The sequence below is a fragment of the Vipera ursinii genome (genome assembly GCF_947247035.1).
Source record: "Vipera ursinii genome assembly, chromosome: 3".
NCBI lineage: Eukaryota > Metazoa > Chordata > Lepidosauria > Squamata > Viperidae > Vipera > Vipera ursinii.
This window is the reverse complement of record NC_139516.1, coordinates 208,979,486-209,003,606: the sequence shown is the minus strand read 5'-3', so window position 1 is coordinate 209,003,606 and position 24,121 is coordinate 208,979,486. Positions and strand designations below refer to the sequence as shown.

General features: G+C 46.1%; 2 long non-coding RNA genes across 2 annotated transcripts in view; both read left to right on the top strand.

Moving 5' to 3' along the window:
• Positions 1 to 24,121, top strand: part of LOC310638795 — a 166,186-nt gene that overhangs the window by 44,201 nt on the left and 97,864 nt on the right. The window lies entirely within an intron of this gene.
• The window catches only part of LOC310638794, a 67,934-nt gene that overhangs the window by 2,813 nt on the left and 41,000 nt on the right, over positions 1 to 24,121 (top strand). The window contains exon 2 of the long non-coding RNA XR_014492186.1: positions 20,983 to 21,090. This is a non-coding gene — a long non-coding RNA (uncharacterized lncRNA). The remainder of the gene's footprint in view (positions 1 to 20,982; positions 21,091 to 24,121) is intronic.

Here is a 24,121-nt window from a genome sequence, read left to right as displayed (position 1 = left end):
GTGCCCCCCCCCAAGCCACAGCCGAGCAAGACGCCTGCCTGCCTGCCCGGCGACGCTCTTCCTCCTGTCCGAGGTTTTCATTGTTGTGAGCATTTCTGTTGAGGATTGGCAGCGGGGGTGGGGTGGGGGGGTGTTTGGTTTCTATTCTTCCCCTCCCCCCCCAGTCTGCTGGGTGGTTGCAGCAGGTTTTGGTCACTTCACATGTCCCAGGGTCATGTGACTGTCATAAATATGAATCAGTTGCCAAGCCTCTGAATGTAAATCACAAGACCCTGGAGATGCTCCAACATTCCAGCTGATCGGCGCTTCTTCTGGGCTCAGAAGCGCCAGGATCAACGCCAAGCTCCAGCTGGATCCTGGCGCTGATCCTGGTGCTTCCGGTGAGCCCTGACAGCCCTGCAGCTCCAGCCGTCTCGCTCAGGTGGTGCTGCCACCGGTTCAGTCCCTCCCCCGCTACCACTTTTCTAGGATGGCCGCGTACCACCTGCCAGGTGCCAATGTACCACAGGTGGTACCCGTACCACTGGTTGAAAAGCCCTGAGCTAGGAGACCATTATGCAAAGAGAACCCCAGGAGCAGTGCTGGGGTTTTGTGTGTATGGGGGGGTTGTTTTGTTTTGTTTTTGCAAAACCGTCATAAAATGCACAGTGGAACAGCTTACCCCCAGAAATCGTGGGCGCTCCATCGCCGGAGATTTTTAAGAGGAGACTGGACGTTCACCGGTCTGAGACAATATAGGTTCTCCTGCTTGAGCAGGGGGCTGGACTAGAAGACCTCCATGGTCCCTTCCAGCTCTATTCTCTCTCAACTATGATCATAAGTCGAGGATCACCTGTATAGACTTAGAACAGTTTGGAGTGTCTTCAGAAGGCTGTATCCTTGGCTGACAAATACAAATTTGAGCGAAGCATTCCCACTGCTGCCAAGACAGGTGAGCGTTACGATCTTTCTTGGCACAGGTTGTTAAGTGAATCGCTGCAGCTTCCCCATTGAACATGAGTCAATTGCCCAGCGTCTGAATTTTGATGACGTGACCCCGGGCAACGGTCGTAAGTGTGAAAAATGGCGATAAGTCCCTTTTTCAGTGTCGTCGTAACTTCGGACGGTCACTAACGGGCGTTGTTGTGTAAGTCAAGGACTACCAGTAAAACACGTAGGTCCCCTCTATGTGCAATGCCACCATGCTTTTGCGCAAGAGGCTTCAGCTGCAAGGTTTGATTTGTGCATCCAGCTTGTCTCTCAAATTAGCAGGCTAAAACCTTGATTCCTATCAGCAGGAATGTTGAGACACACACACACGCATGCCACAATTCACTTCAAATGCCGGTTTAAATTGTAGTGTGTCAATTCTTAATTATATTTAGGCACACACCTCTGAGGTCGGAATTGAGATTGGCGCAGGGCGAACTGGTTATGGTGATGGTGAAATGAGTCACACAAACAACAATTTCGACTGGCCCAGAACCACACCTGGGAAAGGCCCAATTTTGAAGAGTTGTCACAGCTGACTTGGCGTGGATGTTGTAATCAAAACAAGCCTTCGTGGACCTAACCCTGCCCTATGTGATGTATTATTTATTCACTTTAACCAAGTGTGTCTTATCAACAATTTATCCACTGCACTTAACAACTAGGGGGAAAAAATTTGTGAAACGGGGCAAAACTCACTTAACAAATGTCTCTTTTAACAACAGAGGTGGTTGTGAATGGCAACTGACTGCCCGGGAAATTCAAGGCGATATCGCTAGCTGGGTTAATGCGTCATTGTTGATTTCAGAAAGAGCCAGCATAGCCACACTCCACTGAGTATCAAGGCTGCAGTTGTGAAGGTGGGCGACAGTGTTAAGTACCTGGGGGTGCAGACAACTAACAATCTGACTTGGTCTCTTCACACATCACTTTTAATGGAGCGTACAAACCAGTGTTTGCATTTCTGGCATCAGATGAGAAGAGCACGCCTTTCTCTTCCTGTCCTGGCCACTTTTGACAGAGGCACGGTGGAGAGTGTCGTAACAAACTCCATCCCTGACTAGTTTGGGGGTAAGAGAGCCTGAGATAGAAGGTCCACACATCGAGTGGCGACGAGAGCTGGGAAGGTTATAGGACAGGGCTTTTCAACCAGTGGTACGGGTACCACCTGTGGTACTTTGGCACCTGGCAGGTGGTACGCGACCATCCTAGAAAAGTACCCGGGGAGGGGAATGAGCTGAACCGGTGGCAGCACCGCACAAGCCTGAGCAAGAGACGGCTCGAGCTGCAGGGCTGTCAGGGCTCAGCGGAAGCGCCAAGATCAGTGCCAGGATCCAGCTGGAGCTCTGCGCTGATCCTGGCACTTCCACTGAGCCCAGAAGAAGCGCCGATCAGCTGGAATGTTGCAGCATCTCCAGGGTCTTGTGATTTACATTCAGATGCTTGGCAACGGATTCATATTTATGACGGTCACAGTGTCCCAGGGTCATGTGAAGTGACCAAAACCTGCTGCAACCACCCAGCAGACGAGGGGAATAAAAACCAAATACCCCCCCACCCCACCCCTGCTGCCAATCCTCAACAGAAATGCTCACAACAATGAAAGCCTCGGACAGGAGGAAGAGCGCCGCTGGGCGGGCAGGCAGGTGTCTTGCTCGGCTGTGGCTTGGGGGGGCCTTTTTTCAGTGCCGTTGTAACTTCGAACAGTCACTAAGCAAACTGTTGTAACTCGAGGACTACCTGTACATCACTTTTTTCCTTTTTTCTTTTTCTTTTTTCTTTTTCTTTTTTTTTTGGGTGATCAAGTTTTCGACACCTTGCTAGGCGACTGGTGGTACTTGGATGTTGCCATATGCTAAAAGTGGTACAATGGGTGAAAAGGTTGAGAAGCCCTGCTATATAGGAAGCTCGCTTCCCCCTATCCAGGACACGGCCTGCAAGCACTTACATGTGCTTAGAACTCAGAGCGTTGTTAAGAGACCCACACACACCACAGTGTGTTTCTGTTGCTCCCCTCTGAGAGGAGGTTTCAGAGTATTTATAGCAGGGCTAATAGATTCTTTAACAGCTTTGTTCCATCTGCCATGTGTCTGGTTTCGCAAGATTTTTTTTTTTTTGCCATGCATGTGTATACATTCGAACTAGACAGACGATTCTCTGTGTGATATATAGGTATGTGCAAAAGTATTTTTTTGAGAGCTGAATGCAACAAATTTTCACTTTAATGTATGCTGATTAGCGTACCGTATTTTCCGGCGTATAAGATGACTTTTTAACCCATGAAAATCTTCTCAAAAGTCTGGGGTCGTCTTATAAGCCGGGTGTTAGGGTTAGGGGCGGTTTTATTGTCCGATGTTACAGGAGAAACCAGAGGCAACACCCCTCCACACATACACACACGCAGGCAACCTCGGCAGCTCATTGATGGGGGGGGGGAGGAAGGGGGAGGGAATCACAAAATTGCTGTCCGTTGTCGAGCCCTGCGGGCCTGACACTACGCAGGGGGTCTCCTTTCAAAAACAAGCCCTGCTTCACCTACTCACACACACACACCCACGGCACACGGCTCGCTCCATGACCCGGCGCTCCGACAAACAAGGGAGGAGGTCGCCCGTAATCAGTAAGCCCGACTATCAGCTGATCGTCGGTTCCTGGCTCTGCAAACCCGACGACCAGCTGCTTCACGGCGTTTGCACGCGCCTGCATCGCAGGGCTTTGCTGAGGACCCCACAGGCACTCAGGAGGACAGCCCAGTCTGCCTTGCCATACAGGGAGCCTGGGCACTACAAAACATGCTAGCTGTTCCCTTGCCTGCCGACGGACCTGTGCTGGGACTGCGCGCTGGAGGCAAGGGCCGGCTGTTTTCCGTCGGTGTCAGATGGACCGGAGCCGGGGACTGCTGTAGGGCGGCTCTGGGACGTGTGGACGAGCCCGCTGGAGTCAGATACGGATGGGGGGGGCAGTTTGTTGGAGAGGGATAGGCACACACTGGGAGCACATTAGCGTTTTCACCCGGGTTGGGGTAGAGGGGGTTTGGAGAAGAGTCACCCAGGATACTAACAGCAGCAAGGTTTACAACGCTGAAGTTGTCGAGAGTCGGAAGCATGTGGAGGTTAAAGAAACGCAGGCAGGCTCTGGATGCCGGAAGTGTACTTTGTACATTGCTAAGCACATTGATTTGTGCTTTATATCGTAAGCTGCCCTGAGTCTTCGGAGAAGGGCAGGATATAAATGGGATTTTTTTTAAAAAAAAAAATTGCGTACTACTACTCGGATCGTCTTGGAGACAGGGAGGGCTGGGCAGGCAGGGAGGGAGAGCTGACCCACCCGATCCAAGCAGACTTTGTATGCAGTGGGGTAGTCTTATACGGCAAGTATAGCCCAAACCCTATAATTTAACAGGAAAAGTAGGGGGTCGTCTTATACGCCCAGTCGTCTTATACGCCGAAAAATACGGTACATCTAAAGTGACAATAAAGTTATTCCATCCATCCTGTCTGTCTGTCTGTCTATCATATCTATCTATCAGTATCTTAACTATCATATCTATCTAGGTATCTTAATTATCATATCTATCCATCTAGCCATACAGGCAGGCCTTGACGGAGACCAAAACTTCTGTTGTTAAGTGAGACATTTGTTCAGTTATTCCCCATTTTACAGCTTTTCTTGCCATAGCTATGTGAATCACTGCAGTTGATAAGTTGGTAACACGGCTGTTGAATGAATCTGGCTTCCTCCATTTATTTTGCTTGTCAGTGCCAGCTTTGAAGGTCACAAATGATGATCGTGGGACGCTGCAACCATGGGAAATACATCCAGGTTGCCTAATGTCCAGATTCTCATCACATAACTGTGGGTCACAACGGTCATCAGCGCGAGAACCAGTCACAAGTCTTTTTTTTTCCCAGCGCTGTTGTAACTTTGAACGGTCGCTAAATGAATGGCTATAAGTCAAGGACTACTTGTATACTAAGTCACGAGGTGTCCCGTTTCAGCTTAGGGTGATCGATTGAATTGTGGCTAGTATATTGATTCTGATTGGTGAGCCCAGGGAGTTGCGACTTATTTTATGAAACCGCGATTGAACACGGAGCAGTGTCTGCAAAATTGGGGTGCGTGCGCAGTCCTGCAATTCATTGCGTCGCTTTTTTGAAAGAAGAGATTGGTTTCCAGGTTGGAAGGGCTGCTTTGAAATAGCGTGTCCAGTTTTCAGCAGCAGCCAACACCTTAACGTAAACGTGAACCCCGTTTCTCTATTTTGCTCCTTTTGAGATGTCTCGGCCAGCAAATAATTTGGAAATTGCAACGTGAACCTATCTGGGAGGGCACATGTTTGAGGAATAGTGACGCAACCAGGTTAGAGTGGCCTCAAGGAGAACAGTGGCAATGCAGAAACCCATCAGACAAATTCCCTTGAAGAGAAAAAAATTATTGAGCAATTGATAATCGCTGCCACTAAATTGGAGTCAACGCTTAAAGGCCGCAGAGAGAGATTTTCTCCTGGAAAAGTTGATGACAACACAAAACACCTTCTTGTGGGTGGGAATTCTCGGTCATCCAGCTCATGGTTGTCCCAAAGGTGCTTTTTCAGGAGGCAAGTGGACTTTCTTTGTTTTTCTCTTTGAAGACGTTTTGCTTGTCATCCCAAGAAGCTTCTTCAGTTCTGACTGGATGGTGGGGAAGGGAAGGATTTACACTCCTTGGAGACAGCTGGTCTTTTGCATCCTTTTTGTAATGTATATAAAAACACACACGTACAAAGGTTATTAACAAGTTATAATCGTTTAATACTATGAGGTAAACACCACTGACAGGGAAACACGCGGGAACTTTGACAGCTGTCAAAGTTCCCCGCCAGAGCGCAGGCGCAGCCATTTTGACAGCTCGCAGCTGTCAAAACACAGAAGCCGGCTCACCACGCGGAGAGAAGAGCTGTCAAGACGCGACGGCGGTGATTGGCTCAACTAGACGCGGCGCCAAAAGGAACAAACCTGATTGGACTACACTGACAGCCGCCGGCTATAAAAGCCGGACAAGTTATACTGTTCTTTGCCTTGCTCTTAAATAAATCCTGGTTGATTAACCTGTCGTCCAGAGTGGTCCTTCAGCCACTTCACTTTAAGAGAGTCGTTGAGGCCACTGGGAGGTTTTACCTGCGTCCTCAGGGTCACCTGAGTAGTGCAAATGGGTGTGGAGGAGACATGCCAAACTCGTGACGTCATGTGACGCCGCGTGACGTATTGGAGCTTTTCCCCTGTTGCCGGCAATGGGGTGGGCGCGATTTCGCTGTGACGCCTCCGGTTTGACGCCTCCGGTGTGGAGCCTTCTTGGAACTGTTGAAAGGACTGTGTTGTAGACAGAAAACAGATCAGGGGCCTTCAAACCTGGCCCTTTTATGGCTTGTGGACTTCAGCTCCCAGAATTCCTCAGCCAGGTGGGAGTTGGAAGTCCACAAGTCATAAAAGGGCCAAGTTTGAAGACTCCTGAGATAGATGATGTCGTATCCCTCCCCCTCTGTTGAGAGGGAGGGGGGAACAAAAACACAGTCCTTTCAACAGTTCCAAAAAGGCTCCACACCCATTTGCACCACTCAGGTGACCGTGAGGACACAGGTAAAACCTCCAAGTGGCCTCAAGGACTCTCTAATACAGACATGTCAAACTCACGACGTCAAGTGACATTGCGAGACGTATCAGGACTATTTTACCATTGCCGGCAATGAGGTGGGCATGGCTTCCAGATGACACATCTGGCCTGCGGGCCGGCAGTTTGACACCCCTGCTCTAAAAGAAGGCAAATGACCAGCTGTCTGCAAGGAGTATAAATCCTTCCATTCCCCACCATCCAGTCAGAGCTGAAGAAGCTTCTTGGATGAGAAGTGAAATGTCTTCAAAGAAAAAAAGTCCACTTGCCTCATGAAAAAAAGCGTCTTTGGGACACTGAACGCCTTCGTTGTCCTCCACATAAGAAGATATGAATGCCACAGAAATGTATTCAGTAGGCTTAAATCAAAGGAGGATAAAGTCTTTATGGACCGACAGAGGAAATGTGCGGATGGGGAGAGCAGTTCAGCTATGGTGCATGACGATCTCGGAGACATGGTGTCCTTCTTGCTGAAGATCTCCAGATGTTCGCCCGTAGGTTGGATATCTTACAGATCTCCTCTTCCCCTATCTCAGATTCCATTTAACATGGGAATTGCCCAGTGAGTGCCCATATCTGCAATGCTGGTCACGTTTCACTGAGGGCATCTCTGGATTTGGATCTATGCTTCCATGCAGAAGAATGCTGAGTATTAAGGAAAATCTCCCTCGGGCTCCAGCAAACCCACATGTTTTTCCAGGACATCGTCCTGCAGCCAGATCGCAATACTGAATAAGCTGCTCAAATGAGGCACATCGGACCCTGAGCTCTCATATCAGGATCTAACAAAAGGGACATTTTGTTAGAGAAGCAACCTGGAACTAAGGAGAAACTTCCTGACAGTGAGGACAATCAACCAGTGGAACAGCTTGCCTCCAGAAATTGTGGGCGCTCCCATCACTGGAGATTTTTAAGAAGAGACTAGACAGTCATTTGTCTGAGAAGGAATAGGTTCTCCTGCTTGAGCAGGGGGCTGGACTAGAAGACCTCCAAGGTCCCTTCCAGCTCCTATTCTATTCTGCTCTATTCTTCTATCCACCAAAATGAAATTCAATGTGCAGAAAAGCAAACTCTGATACTTAGGCAAGAAAGAAAATGTACAGGTACAAATTAGGTGAAACCCATTTCAAAAGCAGTAACTGCCAGCGAGTGTCCTAGTGGACAGTCACTTAAACATGAGCTAACCGTGTTTGGCAACCGCCAAAAAAAGCCAACCCAATCCTAGGCTGCCTTAACAGAGGGATAGAATCACCATCAGGTGAAGTGTGTTAATACCGCTTTGTAAGGCCTTGGTAAGACCAAACGACTGCTTCCTTTCTCGCCACAGTTTTTAAGTGAATCAGTGCAGGTGTTAAGGTAGTAACATGGTTTCCCCCTGGACATAGCTTGATTGCAAAATGGGATCACGTGATCCAAGGGCACTGCAACCGCCACCAATTGTCAATTTGTCCATTGCCAAGCTAACTCTTGATCCCGTGGCCATGGAGACGCTGTAATGCAGGGGTCTTCAAACTTGGCAACTTTTAAGACTTGTGGACTTCAACTCCCAGAATTCCTCAGCCAGCCAGATATGGAATAGAAAATATAGGATGGAATATAAAATATGGAATAGAATAAAATATGGAATAGAATAGAAAATATAGAATAGAAAACATGAAATAGAATAGAATAGAAAATGTGGAGTAGAATAGAAAATGTGGAATAGAATAGAAAATATGGAATAGAATAGAAAATATGGAGTAGAATAGAAAATAGAATAGAAAATATAGAATAGGATAGAAAATATAGAATAGAATAGAAACTATTACTGTATTTTTGTACTTTTATATGTTTGCCCTGTTCACCGCCCTGAGTCCTTCGGGAAAAGGGCGGTATACAAATAAAATTATTATTATTATTATTATTATTATTATTATTATTATTATTATTATTATTATTATTATTATTATTAAATGTGCATACATTAAAATGAAATTTCATTGAATTTTGCTGTCAAAAAAATAATAATACCACAAACCAGATTCAGTTAACAACGAGGTTATGAATTTACCAACTGCAGTGATTCAGTTAACAACTGTGGAAAGAAAGGTCCTAAAGTGGGGCGAAATTCACTTTGCAAATGTCTCCCTTAACAGAAACGTGGGGCTGCTTTGTGGTCGTAAGTGGAGCTCTAGGTATATGATGCTTACAGGTACGTCCTTGGCCTACGACCAATCGCTTTGTTCCGAAGGCAGATCTCCCAGGTGGGGAATTTGAACACGGGAGGGAAATAGGCTGCCGATAGCAGCTTGAGAGGGACACGGTGGCTCAGTGGGTTAGGACGCTGAGCTTGTCGATCAGAAGGTCGGCAGTTTGGCGGGTCGAATCCCGAGTGCCGTGTAACAGAGTGAGCACCTGTTACCGTCCCAGCTTCTGCCAACCTAGCAGTTCGAAAGCACGTAAAAATGCAAGTAGAAAAATAGGGACCACTCCGGTGGGAAGGTTAACAGCGTTCCGTGCGCCTTTGGCGTCTAGTCATGCCGGCCACATGACCACGGAGACGTCCTCGGACAAGCGCTGGCTCTTCGGCTTGGAAACGGAGATGAGCACCGGTCCCTAGAGTCAGAAATGACTAGCATGCATGTGCGGGGGAACCTTTACCTTTACTAGCAGCTTGAGGCGCTGAAGCTGATTGGGTTTGGAAAGATGTGCTGGCCCCACAACAAAACATCTGTTTGCAGCGTGTTCAAGCAGCTGTTTCTTTTTGTGATAGCGTTGGCATTCACAATCTGGAGCCGGTTGAAAAGTCAAGCACTGCACAGTTCAATTAGTCCAGGAATAGGCAGCCTTGGCTCTTTTATGACTCGTGGACTTCAACTCCCAGAATTCCTGAGCCAGCCACGCTGAGGGGAAAGGGAGAGGTTTCCAAGCTGAGCCCGGCTGGCTCAGGAATTCTGGGAGTTGAAGTCCACGAGTCATAAAAGAGCCAAGGTTGCCTACCCCCCTGGCCTAGGCCACTTAATGACTCGTGGACTTCAACTCCCAGAATTCCTGAGCCAGCCACGCTGAGGGGAAAGGGAGAGGTTTCCAAGCTGAGCCAGGCTGGCTCAGGAATTCTGGGAGTTGAAGTCCAGGAGTCATAAAAGAGCCAAAGTTGCCTACCCCTGAATTGAGACGATGCCAGCTATGCTTGGAAGCTCTCTGCAAAATCAACCCAGAGCTTGCTATTCATGGGCTGCCAGGTTGTCCTCGACTTAACAATGCTTCATTTAGTGACCGTTCAAAGTTACAGCACCACTTTTTAAAAAAAGTGACATGACCATTTTTCCGGTCCCGTGATCAAAATTCAGACCTTTGGCAGTGGATTCATATTTATGACGGTCACAGCATCCTGGGGTTCATGGGATCCCCTTTTGGTGACCTTCTGACAAGCAAACTCAGTGGGGAAGCCAGATTCACTTAACGACCAGGTTACTAAACTTAATGGCTGCAGTGATTCACTTAACGCTGGCAAGAACAAAATGTAAACTGGGGCAAATGTTAAAGGGTCTCCTGCTCGAGTAGGGGGTTAGTCTAGAACTGGGGTCTTCAACTTGGCCTTTTGTAACTTGTGGACTTCAACTCCCAGAATTCCTCAGCCAGCGTGCCTGCCTGAGGAATTCTGGGAGTTGAAGTCCACAAGTTACAAAAGACCAAGTTTGAAGGCCCCTGATCTAGAAGACCTCCCTTCTTGCTCTTTTAAGAATGAATGAATGCATGGATCCTCTAAATTTCATGTTTCATATGGATGTCCTTTTGGTCTATCCTGTAGTGCAGATCAGTTTCCTTGTTGTTAGCTGTGAAGTCGTGTCCGACCCATCGCAACCCCATGGACAATGTTCCTCCAGGCCTTCCTGTCCTCCACCATCTTCTGGAGTCCATTTAGGCTCACGCCTACTGCTTCAGTGACTCCATCCAGCCACCTCATTCTCTGTCGTCCCTTTTTTCTCTTGCCCTCAATCTTTCCCAGCATTAGGCTCTTCTCCAGTGAGTCCTTCCTTCTCATTACGTGGCCAAAGTATTTTGAGTTTTAGCTTCAGGATCTGGCCTTCTAAAGAGCAGTCAGGGTGGATCTCCTCTAGGACTGACCGGTTTGATTGCCTTGCAGTCTGAGGGACTCGCAGGAGTCTTCTTCAGCACCCTAGTTCAAAGGCCTCAATTCTTTGGCGCTCGGCCTTTCTTAGATCCAACTTTCACTGCCATACATTGCAACTGGATCAGTTTCCTACTTTACTACAAAAAAAAAAAAGGAAGCGAGTCTTAAATCCATTTCAGAGGTTTTATTATGAAAGGTCTTCTCTGTCATGTAAGGAGCATTTTCAAGCTGTAAATAGGGTCTCCCCCCCCCTATTAACAGAGCTTCTAAATCTTCCCAGCAGGGCCAAGAAAATGCAAATTTCAAAAGCATCCCTGCCAACATTGTCATGGTGGAATCTGTAGCAGTGGTGGAAAATTGGTAAAAATGACCTTTGCACCCAATTAATGATGTCCTGGATCTGCTATCTTCAAAAAAAAAATAGCCTGTTCTTTTTGTGCCTTTGAACACCCAGTCAAAAAAGAGTAGATTTGAGTTTGTTCTTCGTGGTAAGAGAAGGGGAGAAAAATGTTACAGATTACTTGCAAAATTCAGACTGAAATTGCTGGTGCAAGGCTCCGAGGGAGAGGAAAAAAACAGGAAGAACAAACTTGTGGGCAGGAGATTTCTGCAACATGGTGGCATGCCAAACATACATGTTCCCTCTTTTGCTTACCCTTTGAAAGTTTGCATGGATGCCTGTCTGCTCCCTCTTGATTCAGAACAGAACAGAATAACAGTCAGAAGGGACCTTGGAGGTCTTCTAGTCCAACCCCCTGCTCAGGCAGGAAACCCTATACCATTTCAGACAGATGGCTGTCCGGTCTCTTCTTAAAGACTTCCAGTGTTGGAGCATTCACCGCTTCTGGAGGCAGGTTGTTCCACTGGCTTATTGTTCTAACTGTCAGGAAGTTTCTCCTTAGTTCTAGGTTGCTTCTCTCCTTGGTTAGTTTCCATCCGTTGCTTCTTCTCCTGCCTTCAGGCGCTTTGGAGAATAGCTTGACTCCCTCTTCTTTGGGGCAGCCCCTCAAATACTGGAATAACTGCTATCATGTCACCCTTAGTCCTTCATCTCATTAAACTAGACACACCCAGTTCCAGCAACCGTTCCTTTGAGTCCCCTAATCATCTTTTTTGCTCTTTTCTGCACCCTTTCTAGAGCCGGGGTCCCCAACCCCCGGTCCGTGGCATGCCAACAACCGGTCCACACAAACAAGCAAAGCCCCATCTGTGGGATGCAGGCAGCACACAAAACCATGCACTCTCCGGTCCGTGGAAAAACTTTTCTCCCAAGGGACCGGTCCCTGGTGCCCAAAAGGTTGGCGACCTCTCTTCTGGAGTGTTCATTTGGTCTTGGAAGGACCTCACAACTGGTTCGGTTTTAGCAGAAATAACCAGGGCATGGTGCTATTTAGTGGAAGTCCTGTTGAGTTCCACCAATGTAGTAAATACCATTGAAATATAGAATCACAAGAGTTGGAAGGGACATTGGAAGTCTCTTGGTCCAGCGCCCTCCTTGAGCGGGAGACGCTATACTGTTCTGGACAAATGGCTGTCCAGTGTGTCTTTTTGAAAACCTCCTATATATATCATAAATAACATATAAATATATAAAAGCAAACAACTGGCCTGCAAAAAAACACCTGCCTGCATAATGCATCTTTTGAGAATCGAACCCCAAGGTGTGCTATTTGGGGCTAATGTATGCGCCTGTTCCCATTTTGCTTGATTCTGTTCCTTGTCGAGATGTATTTTGGGCTTCCCAAATAAGCAAACAGTGGCTCTCCTTAAAATTTGGCCGCCGGCCGGTTCAAAAAAGGCCGGATTGTCGACTCCACTGACCCCTTTCGTGGGGAGTTGTCCTGTCCTTCTCCAGTTTGAGAAACTTGGTCCCTTTTATTAAATGAGGAGAAAAAAAAAGAACACATTGCAGCTGGGAGTGATATTTTTGGATTCTTGTGTGAAAGGGCCAAAGAAGCCCCACTGCCAATTTTCTTATTCCCAGGAAATTAATTCACCCCGGAGATGACTTCGGTTTTGGCTTTTTAACTCCTCGAGATTATGTTACATCTCTTTGAGGGCCTCTTAAATTTTGGGTTGATGGACAGCGCCATAATCTCGCCATCCCACATCTGCTGGAGAAATGCATGACCATTTGTTTTTTTTAATCCGTTACAGATAGTCCCTGAGTTATAAGCATTCGTTTTAGTGACTGAAAATTACAACATCCCTCAAAAAAAGTGACTTATGATGATTGTTCGCACTTAACAACCGTCGCAGCATCCCCAATGATCCCCATGATCGTGTGATAAAAAATTACGTGCTGTTGGTGATCAGCATGTATTTTACCTCACGTTCTGAAATCATAATCGCCGGTTGTGACTTTTTCACCTGGCTTTCGACAAGCAAAAATCAGATCCGCTTAACAACCAGATGATTCAATTAACGGCAGTGCTTTGCTTAACAAACATGGTTTTTTTTTAAAAAAAAAAAAGTCTTACACTTGGGTGTGACATGTTTAAAAACTGCTTGGCTCCAGCAGCCGAAAATCTGATCTCAAGTGTGGTCATAAATCAAGGACTACCTGTTTACGATTAGAAATGATTTGGTTAATTGTGAACCGGGAGACGTTCTTTCCTGTCCTTTATATAAATTGGTATAATAATTCCAAAAAAAGTCTTTGAATGTTTTTGTTATCCATGTAAGTCTTATTCCCTTCTTAAAGCTTGGTCATCATCTTCTTTTCTGTAAATTTGTATGGCCAACAACGCCCTGGTTTATTTGCATGTTCAAAAAAGATGCTGTTTTGTGTATTTAAGTTTCTTCTCAATATCTGAAACCGTCAACCAAGAAATTTGTCGATGCAATAATTTTTGTTGATTTAAGAATGTTAGGATCTTCTGGCGAATTCTGGGGTTCCTTCTGTTTAATTCCTTGTAGCATATTGTGGATTTTTTTTTGTCCCTCTTCCTCTGAATTGCTGTATTGTATTGTATAAAACGGGTCTTCAAACTTGGCCCTCTTAATGACTTGTGGACTTCAACTCCCAGAATTCCTCAGCTGGCTGAGGAATTCTGGGAGTTGAAGTCCACAAGTCCCAGGTGTTGTGACTCAGGGCCAGCCTGTGGGTCCGGCAGCCGGCTCAGATGCCTCGGATGACTCAGATGAGGGGGAGGAGGAGGGTGTGGAAGACGAACTGGCTGATGATGGCTTGGAGGCTTTGCAGAGCCCCCAGCCGGGGCCCTCTTCTCAGCTGCGTGAGCCCGATAGTGCGGAGGATGATGACCCACAGCTGGCCCTGTTCAAGGACGCCCGACGCAGGAGGCAGTCGAGCAGGACCAAACAGAGAAAGGCTGTGGGACTCCTCGGGAGGAGGCACAGGGAGGCCACGCCCTGATCTCTAAATAAAAGGAGTGTTTGGGGAAGGGCTGGTTGCTGAAAGCAACCCTTCCGTTTGAGGATTCAAGTTCCAGTGTTTTGTTTCTTGTTCTGTTGTTCGTGTAATAAATCTTGGCAGACGCTTTTCAGCCTCAGACGCTCTCCAGTCTCTACTGTTTGAACAGGGTTTTGCCTTATTACAAGGCCGGTAGCAGGCTGGTTCAGAACACCAGGTTTGAAGATCCCTGGTATAAAATGTCCTCCTATCACAGCCTTGCAAGCATCCCAGAGTGTGGCCAAATTGGTTCCCTTCCTTAAATTATTGTTAAAATAGTTTTGAAGTACCTGTTTACATTCTTTAACAACCTGTGGTCTCTGCAAAACAGACTCATTTGATCTCCCTTTAAAAGACTTAAGACTCTTTCTTTCCTAACTGTCCTAGTTGGGATGGTTGACAGGTGCACTTGGAATTTAACCGGAGTTCTTATAAAAACTAAGCATCCATATTCAGTTGTGTGTTGCAGCATGAGCGAGTTGCAAGGAAGGAGCAAGGAAGACATTTGCAGATTTGATGTAAACAAGGCCTCAGGAAAAGGCCTTTTAGCAGTGTCTTACCACGTTTTGTAGAACATCAAAAGTTGGTTGTGTTGATACACTCATGAACCTTACCCAGTTCATTTTTTTTTTAATGTGGAGAGTCCCAAATGTGCTTTTTGAAGAGGCAACTGGACTTGGTCGGGTTTTTCTTGAAGACATTTTGCTTCTAATCCAAGAAGCTTCTTCAGCTCTGGCTGGATGGTGGGAAATGGAAGGATTTATATCTCTTGCAGTCAGCCGGTCGTTTGCCTTTTAGAGAGTCGTTGAGGCCACTTGGGGGTTTATCTGTATCCTCAGGGTCAACCTGAGTCGTGCAAAAGTGTAGCACAAGAATGCTCCACACCCATTTGCACCACTCAGGTGACACAGGTAAACCTCCAAGTGGCCTCAACGACTAGACTGCAGAGGACCAGCTGTCTGCAAGGAGTATAAATCTTTCCATTTCCCCACCGTCCAGTCAGAGCTGAGGAAGCTTCTGGGATGAGAAGCGAAAATGTCTTCAAAGAAAAACAATGAAAGTCCAGTTGCCTTTTGAAAAAGCACCTTTGGGAGAACCCTGACCTGGATATCTGAGAATCTCCGTAGACATGTTATGGAGAGGATCCTTTGAGAGATTTAAGACGTCCTGTGAAGTTCTGGCAACTCCAAGGAAAGATCAGCTTTTAAAAGGATCTTAATTTGCATTGATTTCTAAGGGACCGTAGAACAGAAGGACTGAATCTCTCCAGTTGGGAAGTAATGAGATGTCAAATTGCTTTAATCATTGGAACAACTTGCCTCCAGGATAATAGAATAACAGAATAATACAGTTGGGAGGGACCTTGAAGGCAAAGGAAAGGGGGTCAACCTAATTTCCAAAGCAGCAGAAGGCAGGATAAGAAGCAACAGATGGAAACTAACCAAGGAGAGAAGCAACCTAGAACTAAGGAGAAACTTCCTGACAGTCAGAACAATTAACCAGTGGAATGCTTTGCCACCAGAAGCTGTGAATGCTCCAACACTGGAAGTTTTAAAGAAGAGACTGGACAGCCATTTGTCTGAAATGGTATAATGTTTCCTGCCTGAGCAGGGGGTTGGACTAGATGACCTAGATGATCAAAATTCAGACCTTTGGCAGTTGATTCATAATCATGACAGTTGCCACATCCTGGGAACCCCCTTCTGGCAACCTTCGACGAACTAAAGTCAATGGGGCACCCAGCTTCCCTTAGCGACCGCGTTACTAACTCGAACACCTGCAGCGATTCAGTTTGACTCGGTTCATGGCCGTGGCAAGCAAAGCTCTTAAAGTGGGGCGAAACTCAACTGTCTTGTTTAGCAACAGACACGTTGTGCTTCTTTCTGGATGTAAACAAAGGGATTAGCTGTAAAGTAATCCACCCCATTTTGGGGGACGAGCGGAGAAAGGGGAACTGCTGTCTCCAAAGAGGTTTGGGGTCCTCCTCCTCGGTTAATCTCGCCTCTTCCTGTCTTGAGTAAATCCCCGCAGAGCAGTTTGTAAACCTGATCTCAGATGACCGCTCGGGGATTTGTAAACCGAGATGAGCTGCGGCAAGACTGACGCGTCCTGCAGGAACCCAATTTTTTTGCGTGACTCACAAAATCCCAGTTTCTGAGTGTAAATAGCCAAGCTTCGCTTGGTCAGCATTGAAGGGAGGGTGTTTATCTCGACACGAATAGCGATTCTTTTCTTAGCGTTATATTTACGCATTACCTCTTCACCCTTGATCCCTGCGTTGTGTGATTCAAGCATTGCACCGTTGTTTGCTTTATTCTGATTTATTGACTGCTACGCAGTTGGTTTAGGAACCCCCACTGGAGGATTCTTGACGTTGTAACTCGAGGACTACCTGCAGCAAAGCTCTCTCTTTCACCTTGCAATCCTTCATCACCTCGTTTCACGTTCGTTCAAAACAAAGATCTGGTTATTTGAGTTCTCGGCAACCGGCCGTAGGTGACAAGGTGTTCCTTCTTGCTCTCGAGAGTAAGAGAACTCCTACTCAACCCAGTGGGAAGGTTAGCTGGGGATAAATCTCTCCGCCCAATTGAGTCCAGTGAAACCAGTGGGCTGCGCAAAGATCCTTGTGACATCCTTGTGGCGTGTTAAGGATGCCCTTAAAATGCTTTCTGCCTCTGCAAACCATTAATAAGCAAACATTTCTTTTGAAAAAGGTCTTGGATAAAGTTGCATTGGCCGTGGCCTTATTCAAGGGAGGGTGCTATAAAAGGTTTCACAATAATGATGGTGATGGTGGAAGGGACATTGGAGGTCATCTAGTCCAACCCCCTGCTCAGGCAAGAACCCCAACACCATTTCAGACCAATGGTTGTCCAATCTCTTCTTAAAGAGCAACTGAGCTGAGCAGAAGGTCCTGGAAAGGCTGCAGCTGGGTCTTTTCTGTGTCTGCAGCCATACCACTTTCCTTAGGACTACCTCACAGGGCTGTTGTGAAGTCAAAAGCAGGGAAGACTGAAAGTCCGGTCTTGTAACTTTGAACGGTCACTAAATGAATCATTGTAAGTCGAGGACTATCTGTCGGGTCGCTTGGCGAAAGGCACCCCTTGCAAACAAGTTGCAACCCTGAATTAAAGAGGGGAATAGAATAGAATATAGAATAGAGTAGAATAATAATAGAGTTTGAAGGTACGTTGGAGGTCATCTAGTCCAACCCACTGCTCAGGCAGGAAACCCTAGACCATTTCAGACAAATGGCTGTCCAGTCTCTTCTTAAAAACTTCCAGTGTTGGAGCATTCACAGCTTCTGGAGGCAGGTGGTTCCACGGGTTAATTGTTCTAACTGTCAGGAAATTTATTTTGGTGCTAGATTGATTCAGAAAATATGAAACCAAAATTTAAGACATGATGACTACTGTGTACAGGTGGTCCTCAACTTATAACAGCTTGTTTAGTAGCCGTTCGAAGTTACAATGGCACTGAAAAAAAATAAACTTAGGGCCATTTTTTGCACTTATGACCGTTGCAGCATCCCTGTGGTTATGTCATGAAAATTCTGGTTCATATTTATGATGGACGCAGTGTCCCGGGGATCACCCGATCTCTTTTGCGACCTTCTGACGAGCAAAGTCAATGGGGGAAGCCGGATTCACTTAACAACCGTGTAATTCACTTAACAACTGTGGCAAGAATGGTCGTAAAGCGAGGCAAAATTCCCTTAACAAATACCTTTCCTTAGCCACAGAAATGTTGGGCTGAATTGTTTTCGTAAGTTGAAGCCTACCTGTATTTCTGTTGATATGACTCTAAACCTTCCGTTCAAAAGCTCAGTTTTGCCCCAGAAAAATTAGCAGAGCTAAATCTTCGGAAACTTTTCCGAAAGAAGAAAAGGACCCAGGTGGCTGCAGAGATTAGATCTTTTATTTTTAGTGGACTTCCTTGGTTGATTACATTAAAAAGAGCTTCATTAAATAGCAGGTTTGTGCAAATACTTGTTGAACTGCCAAGTTACTACCCAAACAACTGAACAACCACCAAGGTTGTTCTTGAGTCAGTCAGCCTGGCATCCTATTAAAGTTTCTGGTTGGAAGGCTAAAAATAATTAGATAATGAGCAGTACTTTTTTGGAAAGATTATTTTTTAAATCCAGCCGTGATCGTTTTCAGGGTAGAGCCGACACCTGTCTGGTTACTTGTCTGAATATTACTGCGTTGTATAGTGCAGGGGTTCCCAAGCTACAGGCCACGGACCAGAATTGGGCTGCAGACTCTTGGCCAGCGGCCAGTGTGCGTGCACATGGATGCGTGTTCCCCCCACATGCGCTAGCGCCTGTGGCCCTGTTGACGCATGCGCAGGGGTGCGAACAGAGCCGCTAGTAGAGCAGGTTGTGTGGCCCTTCGCACATACACAAATGGGGCTACTAGCCGCCATGGGGGGGACCTTTCTTGCCACGGTCATTAGTGCCGCACCAGTGCACGCGGCTGCGTTTGCATGCAAGCACCAATTTGGAAGTTGTGCTCCTTCTCTCCAGTCCGCAAGCCCTAAAAGGTTGGAGACCTCTTCTATAGTGGCTTATGTTCAAGGACCCAATCTGAGTTGGTCACCAGGACCAGTATTTTGTTTTCTGAGCTCTCAGACTCTGGTGTAGTCCATCTTAAGGGGACGTCTTGTGTGTTTTGGGCAGTCCCGGCTGTGGTATTTATATGGTGCCTGTTGCGTGTAGCTTTTCAGATGTAGATTGGGGTGTTGATGGCTGGGTATTAAGTCATTGGCTGTTGTTGCCTCCTAAGTACTTGATAAGCCGGGAATAAATCAGCCCCCCTGTGGACGGAATCTGATTTCTGCCACTGATTTTGCGTGTCAAGAGGATGGCTGGGAAGATCAGAAACACGGGTCATGTGATCCCAGGACACTCTACGTTGTAAATTTGTGCCAGTTGTCATGTGTCTGAAGTTCAATCAGGTGTGACCATGGAGGGTGCTGCAATGTGAGGCCATACGTCAGTTATTTTCAGGGTTGTGGTAACTTCAAATTGTCGCTAAACGAATGGTTGTAATTCAAGTCCTCTCTGTAGTCAGTATTTTTCCCATTGTGAAGTGTGCTGAAGTTTTGTGAATTTGAACTGTTTACCCTCCGTGTTGTGAAAGTGGGTATCGTTGCCCATTTAGTGAAATATCAAAATTGTTTATGAAAATAAATTTGTGTGCATGCTATAACTCCTAAAAGGTTCCTTCCCTTTACAAGAATGTGTATACACACACACACACACACACACACACACACACACACACACACAGAGAGAGAGAGAGAGAGACAGATAGATAGATAGATAGATAGATAGATAGGTAAAGGTTCCCCCGTGCATGCGTGCTAGTCGTTTCCAACTCTAGGGGCCGGTGCTCATCTCCATTTCAAAGCCGAAGAGCCAGCGCTTGTCCGAGGACGTCTCCGTGGTCATGTGGCCGGCATGACTAGACGCCAAAGGTGCATGGAACGCTGTGACCTTTCCCACCGGAGTGGTCCCTATTTTTCTACTTGCATTTTTACGTGCGTTTTTAAAAATATCAAACATGCAAAGAAACAAAAATAAGTCCAAAATATCTGTATTACATCCAGAAATGCCAAGTTTGCAACCAATATTTCTCATCCATAACTATGGCACCGTAAGGATACCTGCATACCTGCAAATGCTTCTCTGGGATCAGTAACGCAGCAGGGATTGCTTTTTCCTTCCAGAAGCAGATTGCTGGGAAATACCAAACATGGCCTTGAGAATTCCGATGTTTGTTTCAAATTTTTCTGGACATGGTTGGGAAGAGGCTGTTTGGCGCCGGAGACCACTGCCACGAGGAACACAGCTCTGGGTTGGGGTTCGGAGCACCTCCGGGTGGGGGCTCAGCACGGGCCGCGGCGTGGCAAGTGCGGGGAGGGGAATCTCCACTGCGGCTGTGGGGAGGGGAATCCCTGCTGCATGTGGCTCTGAGCCGCCTGGGCGCGGGTGCAAAGGACGGGCAGCGACGCCCTAGCAAGACCGGCATCGCTGCCAGTGGCAGCACGTCTGAGTTCCAACACCTTTTTTTTTAAGAAAAAAAGCACTCTGTTTGTATGTGTGTATGTATATGTGTATGTATGTATGTATGTATATATATGTGTGTGTGTGTGTGTGTATCTATGTATACTCATATATACACGTGTGTGTGTATATATACACATGTGTGTGTGTATATACCCAGGCACGTACATGTACACACACGGGACTTCTATATATCTGGGAAGGAAGAATGCATGAGTCAAAGTAACAGCAGCGGTCAATGATTTAATGAAATAAAAACAGGTAGTCCTTGAGTTATGACCACAACTGAGCGCAAAATTTTGAATTTTGCTCCATTTTATGATCTTACCTGCCACGGTCATTAAGTGAATCACTGCAGTTGTTGAGTTAGTCACACAGGTCTTAAGTGAATCTGTTGTCCCCCATTGACTTTGCTTGTCAGAAGATCACATGATCCCCGGGAAGATCACATGATCCCCGGGACACTGCAAGAATCCTAAAATACGAACCAGTTGCCAAGCGTTTTGAATGTAATTAATAATAATAATAATGCTGGAAGGAACCTTGGAGGTCATCTATTCCAAACCCCCACTCAGGCCGATAGCCCAACGTTTGCATAAATGAGCATTTTGAGCCGAATAATGGTTTTTCCTAAGGATTTTAGCCCTTAGTCCCTTTTTTCAGCCTCTTTGTAAATTTTCAACATCGTTAAATGAATGGCTGTAATTTGAGGACCGTGTGCGTTAAGATTCAATTTGGTGGATGTAGAATTTCAACACATCTCCTTTCCAGGTGAGGCTGGCGGACTGTAACTTGGAAACTCGTGCCAAGGATGGATATCTGGGAACAGAGATGAAACGGCTTCATTGGCCACCATTCTAGAAATCCGTGCCAATTTAGGTAAGTGTGGCAGGGGTGGATTGTGGCAAACGGTGGGAAGCCGTGCGTAAATAGCTGCTTTGTTTTAGACACCCAGCCCCACGCTTTTGCTGGGAACGTTTCCATTTTCATCCATCGCTGAATGAATCCATCGCTCGTAGGTTGATGGGGGATTTTGCAGGTATTCAAAGTGTGGGGAAGGGACGCGGTGGCTCAGTGGGTTAGGACGCTGAGCTTGTCGATCAGAAGGTCGGCAGTTTAGCAGGTCGAATCCCGAGTGCCGCGTAACAGAGTGAGCGCCTGTTACTCGTCCCAGCTTCTGCCAACCTAGCAGTTCGGAAGCACGTAAAAATGCAAGTAGAAAAATAGGGACCACTCTGGTGGGAAGGTAACAGTGCTCTGTGCGCCTTTGGCGTCTAGTCATGCCGGCCACATGACCACGGAGACGTCCTCGGACAAGCGCTGGCTCTTCGGCTTTGAAACGGAGATGAGCACCGGCCCCTAGAGTCGGAAACGACTAGCATGCATGTGCAGGGGAACCTTTACCTTTAACTTAAAGTGTGGAGAGCTGATCGCTGTTGCTCATTGGGGTTTCTGCAATACGAGAATCGAAAGGAGAGTTCAGGTGAAGGGATTAAAAGTGGGCCAGAAATTAGAAGAGTGGGAACAAATTTGGAAGAAAAATATAACATTAACGTTAGCAACGGCATTTAAAGAAAATATGTACAAAATGTTGTATAGATGGTACTTAGCTCCCGCACGAATTTCAAAAATGCTTCCCAATGCAAATGACAAATGTTGGAAATGTGATTCCGCCAGGGGCACTTTCTACCATCAATGGTGGACTTGTCCAAAGGTTAGGCGTTACTGGACCAATATAAAAAATTGGTTATTTCAAATAACAGGATATGATTTTCAATTGGACCCAGCTATTTTCCTCTTGGGGATGAAGCCACAAGAAGTACCCAAAAATGTTTGGTATCTAGTAATACATAATACAACAGCGGCGCGTATGATTTATGCGCAATATTGGAAGACGATGGAAATCCCAACGGACTATCAAGTAATAGAGAAAGTATTACTATGCGCAGAGTCAGATCGAATGACATATATTCTCAAAGGGAAAAGTGAATCACTTTTCAATAATAGTTGGGACTCCTGGTATTCATGGTTACAAAATAGAACATTTAATCTCAACAGGGGAAATACCAGATGATTGTGTATTATTATTTGAGGTATAGAATCTGGAGATATATACAATTATAGATTTCTAATATTTGGTAATTAAAGGTTACTTAGCCTGGGATGCACGAGAAAAAGAAATTAGGGGTAGTATTACACTCCCCGGTCCTGTCTAATGTTGTTGTTTTGGGGGGGGGGGGTTTGGTGCCTAGGATGTTTTGGTGTTTTTCTATTTGATTTAATTTAATTTAATTTAATTTTAATTTGTATACCGCCCTTCTCCCGAAGGACTCAGGGCGGTGGACAGGACAATACATAATAAAAACTGGATACAAAAATTAAAAAGTAATTAAACAGCAATGCCCGTAAATAAATTAATACACATTAAAAGTTAAGACCAATTTATAAAACCCAACCCCATCCCATCAGGCCAGGCCGGATTGTTCAAAAAGAAAAGTTTTGAGATCGCGCCGGAAGGATGAACTTTTCAGTACTTTGTAATAATGTTCTTGTTTTTTTTATTTAAAATTTGTTTAATAAAATTTATATACAAAAAAGTGGGCCAGAAAAGAAATCACAGCACAAGGAGAGGCAGGGAGATTTGTTTCCTGAATCCAGCTGAACCCAGTCTTAGGTTAATTTTTGCTCCAAAAGATGCATTAGGATTTATTTTCCAGTTAGGGCTTATTTTCGGGAAAATACGGTACTAAGTGCGTCCGTTTGACGATCTTAACTGGTGCTTATTTTGGGGGTGGGGCTTATATTACGAGTGTCCTGAAAAAAATCGTGCTAGGGCTTATTTTCCGATTGGGTCCTATTTTCGGGGAAACACAGTATTACTGGGTTGTATTTTGGGGGATTTGAGATAAGATTCAAGGCTTTTAGCTCATAAACCTTTTGGAAGTTTTCCATCTTGAGTTGCAAAAAGTTGATAATTGGAAGTTGATGACTTGCAAGTTGGCAAACAGGTTCTTTTTCTACGCGTGTGCATCGGGTATGGGTAGTCCTCCACTTACGGCCATTGCTAAGCGAAACGGACAATAAGAGAGTTTTGCCCCATTTCGTGACTTCCTTTGCCACCGTTGTTAAGTGAATCACGGCCACTGTCAAGTTAGGAACACAGTCGTTAAGTGAATCTGGCTTCCCCTCCCCTTGGCTTTGCTTGTCAGAAGGCTGCAAAAGGGGGGCTCATATGACCCCGGGACACTGCGACCGTCATAAATACGAGTCAGTTGCCAACCGTCTGAATTTGGATCATGTGACGATGGGGGGGATGCTGCAACGGTCGTAAGTGTGGGGGAAAAAAACCAGTCACTAAATGGATGGTTGTAAGTCTGCCTGTAATACAGTAAGGTCTTTTGTGCAGTGTGGATGGAAATAGCCACAACATACACCCAACAAGTATTTTTCTGTCTCATTTTTACACCCATAGGAGACGACAAGTCCTCTGTGCTCTATGGACATTCCTTGGTGAAGGTAGTCCTCACTTACCGACCAGAGTCGAGCCTGAAATTTTGGTTGCAAGTCATTGTGGGCATTAAGCTGGTCACCGTGGGAGATGACTTGATTTCACAACGGCCTTTGTTGTAAAGCGAGATGCCATGGTCATTAATGGAATCACGTTTGTTAAGCGAACCCACCTGGTTTGTTGAGCAAATCCATTCTCCCGAACAGGTGTTGTTCACCAGAAACGGACAAAACCCGCTGCTGGTGTGTGGCAACTGGCCGCAAATGTTAAGTCAGTTGCCAAGCCCCGCAAATAAATTCATGTAACTGGGGCGGCGGGGGAGAGGAGAATGGGATGTCAGTCATAGTTTCGAGGATGGGCCCGTCATAACTTGGAATGGCTGTTATGTCTCATCGTAGCAGT